The sequence below is a fragment of the Myotis davidii genome, unplaced genomic scaffold (assembly GCF_000327345.1).
Source record: "Myotis davidii unplaced genomic scaffold, ASM32734v1 scaffold228, whole genome shotgun sequence".
In the NCBI taxonomy this organism is placed as follows: Eukaryota; Metazoa; Chordata; class Mammalia; order Chiroptera; family Vespertilionidae; genus Myotis; species Myotis davidii.
Genome location: NW_006300104.1, coordinates 2,563,702 through 2,568,689, shown reverse-complemented (window position 1 = coordinate 2,568,689; position 4,988 = coordinate 2,563,702).

The following is a 4,988-nucleotide window of genomic DNA, read 5'->3' as shown; positions in this document are numbered from 1 at the left end:
CCGCTCCGCAGCCCCGCCTGCCGGCCCCGCCAGTCCCGGAGCAAGTCTTTCCCCTGCTCGGGTCCTGTTTCCTGTCGTGTGGGATCATGATGGCGGGCCTGGAATCGCAGGGTCTAGGAGAGTGGGCTGAGAATGGAAATGGCGAGGAAGACTCCTCATGCCCGCATGTATTTTGTACTGTGACGGCGAACCTATGACACGCGTGTCAGAGGTGACACGCGAACTCATTTTTTGGTTGATTTTTCTTTGTTAAATGGCATTTAAATATATAAAATAAATCTCAAAAATATAAGTCTTGGTTTTACTATGGTGGCAAATATCAAAAAATTTCTATATGTGACACGGCACCAGAGTTAAGTTAGGGTTTTTCAAAATGCTGACACGCCGAGCTCAAAAGGTTCGCCAAGGTTAGCAGCTAGGAAGAACTGTCTTCGTAGCAGCACTAACACTTCATACACACATTTCCGTTTAGTCCACAAAACAACCCACGAAAATAGGTAATTATCATGCCCATGTTACAGCTGAGAAAACTGAGGCCTAGAAGAGTTTTTGTAGAACGTTCTTCACAAGCTAGTATGCGTCAGAAGCACTTAAATCTGAAATCAGGGGTCCAGCGGAGCTGAGTCTTATTGTTGATGCTACCACGGCACCAGGCATGTGGGTGAAACCTCATGGATGTCTTGGACTCTCCCCCAGACTAGCCATCCACGAACATTGCCAAGAGACCCCCATTGACGCCATAGGGAGCAGAACGCCCCAGCTGAGCCCTGCCTGAAATCCTGACCCACAAAACTGTGAGATGTATTGAAATGCTTTAACCTACTGAGTTATCTATTGCAGCGATAGACATCGGGGACAGAGGGAACAAGTCCCTGGGGGAGCCAGACTCAGGATGCTGGGCAACCACCAGGACTCGGGAGGGCAGGCGACTGAGCGGTACTCTGGTGGGAAGAGGAAAACAGTGAGAGCCGTGTTTGCACCTGGCAGGGCTGTGGCTGGAGGGACAGGCAGCCCCACCTCTCCCTGGCTGGTCATTGGTGGTCCATGACATAGACCTCCAGAGAAGGGGTTGACTTACCTCACACTGATGACCTGGGGCAGAAAGGGCACACAGAAATTGAGCTCAGTGATACATGGCTCTTTAAAATTCCTGTGCAGCTCTGGCTGGTTGGCTCAGTGCATAGAGCGTTGGCCTGCAGACTGAAGGGTCCCAGGTTTGATTTCGATCAAGGGCACATGCCCGGGTTACGGGCTCAATCCCCAGTGGGGGGCGTGCAGGAGGCAGCCAATCAATGATTCTCTCTCATCATTGATGTTTCTATCTCTCTCTCCCTCTCCCTTCCTCTCTGAAATCAATAAAAATATATTTAAAAATCCCTGTGCAACACACACACAGGTAATGGGTCTGCGTGTTAAATAGGTAAAACTGAGGCTTAGAGAGAGAAAGTGAGTTGCCCTTGAGGCAAACAAAGCTCCAGCCATGAAAGTGTGGCCTGGCCAAGTCAGAGGGTTCGAGGCCCTGGACGATGTCTTGGTGGTGGTGACCCCATGGGGCTGAGTGGGTGGTCACCAGCACCTGTGATTAGCCCTGGGGGAGGGGCTTAGGTGCTCCCTTCCAGGAGGAGGAGGTCTTGTATACCTTTCCCAGGAAGAAGAGGGTGGGAAGATGTGGGGAGTCCAGGTCCCCTAAAACCCAGGGAATTAGCCAATGTTCTGGCTACGCCCATGGAGGGATGAAATGCTGCAGGACCCAGGGAAAGAAGCTGAAGAAGCAGAATCTCCGCAGGTGGGAGAACAAGGACTTTAGAGTCCAGTCACTGATGTGACCTGGGGAGGGAACGGGCACTTTGCCTCATTATGCCTCAATATCCTCAACTGAAAATAGGTTTCAGGGCCCCGAGTACCTACTCTGCCAGTCTTCATTCCTTCATCAATTCATCCGCTCATTCACTTACTCAGCAAACACACACTGAGCACCAACAGTGCGAGGCTGGATACCGGGCAATAGTGGGTCCATAAGGTCCAGACCCGTGGTCAGTCCTGGCAGGCCACAGGGGAGGGGGAAATGATCTTGGCAGACCTGGAGCAATTCCTTTTCTTTCTAGGGGTTCTGCTCTCACCTCCGGGCAATGGGAGTGCTTGGAGAGACTTCCTGGGCCTCTGGACAGAGGCTGCAGAGAGGTGGGCTGTAGGGTGGAGAGAAGGCAGGAGGTGGTGAATGGTTCTCAGGGTCAAGTTCTGTGACAGTGGACAGGTCCTTTGCCCATTGCCATCCCAGGGGTGCAGGCCGAGGCTGCAGGAGGTGGGACTGTCAGGAGAGTCTAAGTGGCTCCCAGAGCTGCCCCTGGTCGGGGAGGCCTGTATGCTGTAGTTCTCTTCTGGAGATCTGAGCTGAGATTCACGTCCTTCCAGACTGCTCCAGGGTGTGGTCTGGCAAGGAGGCCTCAGGCTATACAAAATATAATGAGTTCTTCCCCTGTGTACAGCTTCTACAACTTCCAAAGCCCTTACTCTTAACCTCTATGGCCCAAAGATACACATAATATTAAGGTCATTTTACAGATTGGAATATCGAGGCTCAGAGCAGCAGGCTAACAGCCTGAAGCGACTCATTAAATACCTTCCTGGTCACTCCCATTGTCCCATCTCATCCCCACTTCTCCCATCTCCCCGTTGAACTTCTCCCAACCCCAGGCCCCCACCTACCCTCTTCTTGGGACCCTGAAACTCGCTGTCCTATCCATGGCGATCCAGGAGCTGTCATCTTCCGGGGGGGAGGGGGGGTGAGGTGCCAGAGGAGGAGAAGGGGGCTCAGAGCTTGGAGTCTAATCATTCTGTATGACACCCTGGCGCTGGTCAGGCAGAGAGGACACAGTGCCGTGTCCAAATATTCCTCCTCCTCCAGCCCTCCCACCAACAGCTGGAGGCCGGGCAAAAGGAACTCACGCTTCACATTTTACATTTACTGCCACCTGTGATTCTCATAGAACCCTGCCTTGTGAGACGTGTTACAAATGAAGCTACTGAGCGTCTGAAGAATTCTAAGACTTGGCCAAGTGGTAGAGCCAGGACACAAACCCTGGCCTAACTCCAGAGACTGAGGCCAAGAAAGGGAAGGGAGAGGGAAGGCGCGGGCTGGGCAACGGGATGGCCAAGCATTCAGGAGGACAGGGACTCAGAGCTGCCTGGGCAGGGAGTCTGGCTGCCTGGCAGGGTCGGGTGGTCTCCTCCCAGTCTAGTTGTCTGGAGGCCTCGCAGATGCAGCGCCAGCCAGCAGGTGTCGCTGTGACAGCCACGTTATCTATTCTGATGGAAAGAGTTGAGGGAGATACTCAAGAGCAAGACTAATATTGTGAGAACCGTGGCTGCATCCCTGCTAGATATGGTGGGGAGGATGAACGACATCACTGATGAAAAGGGTCCAGCCAGGCGCTCAACTATCAGAATCTTCATTTCTCTGTGCCTCAGTTTCCTCATCTGTAAAATAGGAACACGGCGGCTGCTTTCCAGGGTCACCGTGGGGATTAGGAGAGCTACGTAAGTCTGCCACGTTGTAAGGACTCAAGAGTAGTTAATGCTGATTCTTTTCCCCCTGTCAGCGGCAACTGGTCCTGCTGGGCCCCCAGGCCTTACTTCCCATCATTCTTCCAGACCCCCGGTCACACCTAGGACCCTCCTGGGCATATAGGCCAGAATACCGAGAAGTTGGAAACAGCCACATACAGGGGTGTTCACCTGAGAGAGTTAGGAAGTCAGCGTACTTGGTAGGTGACATCATTGTTTGAAACTTAGTTCCTTTGTCTATGAAACAGTGACAATACCCGTGAAAGAGCCAGTGGCTTGTGGGAAACCCATAGCCCAGTGTCTAGCACCGTAGCCACAGGACATGTGGTCTTGGTGTTGAGGGCTCAGGAGTCCCTGCTCTCTCATAAATCACCCACAGCTTGTGGTTGTGTGTGTGTGTGTGTGTGTGTGTGTTAATCCTCACCCAAAGATATTTTTCCATTGATTTTTAGAGAGTGGGAGAGGGAGAGACAGAGAGAAACATTGATGTGAAAGGGACACATCGATTGGTTGCCTCTTGTACCCACCCCAACCAGAGCCGGGGAACCTGCAACCAAGGTACATACTCGACCAAAATCGAACCTGGGGTCCTTCAGTCCACAGGTCGACACTCTATCCACTGAGCCAAACTGGCTAGGGCTGTCTGTGGCTCTTAATCTAGTATTTGGGAGTTTCTGATGGCAGAATGAGGTCCTTGTGCTGCTGTGATGTTTCTGAAAGCCAGAGGCCCATCCCGTGTGTAAGAGGGGAGCGGTTGCTTAGGCGGACAGAAGAGTCTCTGTCCTGGGCTGGGATTGCCAGCTCTCCAGGTCACGTGGCGAGTCCTGCCCCAGGCAGCTGGGACAGCTGTCCTGGCAAATGGGAAACAAATTAATAATTAATCAGTGCTGTTTTCTAAACTGGAACCTGGGTGGGGGTGGTAATCTTAAAAGTTGTGAGCCACAGATCTAGTTTGATCCCTCTCTTCACCCCGATGCCATCTGATGGGCAGAGGACACGGAGGCCCGAGTTTGGAGCCACAAGATCACTGTCTTGGGTCTTGGGAGTGGCCCGTGCTTTGGTGAGACTGGGGCCAGGGGCTGTCATTCTTGTATTTCTTCGTAAAGGAGCTAACAGTTATTGGGGCCTCCTATGTGTCAGGCGCTTTACAGGAATTCTCAGTAATGATCTCAGTAACACCTTGAAATGTTATGCCATTTCACAGATGAGAAATGCTTTCCCCGTGGTCTCCCTGTCCCCCTTGATGACTTTACTTACTTAGCTGCCTCTGTGTAGAACAGTGACTCACTGGGGGTGAGGTTGGTCCTCAGGGACATTTGGCCACGCCTGGACATTTTTGGTTGTCACTCCTGGAGGTGGGGCACATCTTGTGGGTAGAGCCCGGGGATGCTGCTAAACATCGTGCAGTGCACAGGACAGCTCTC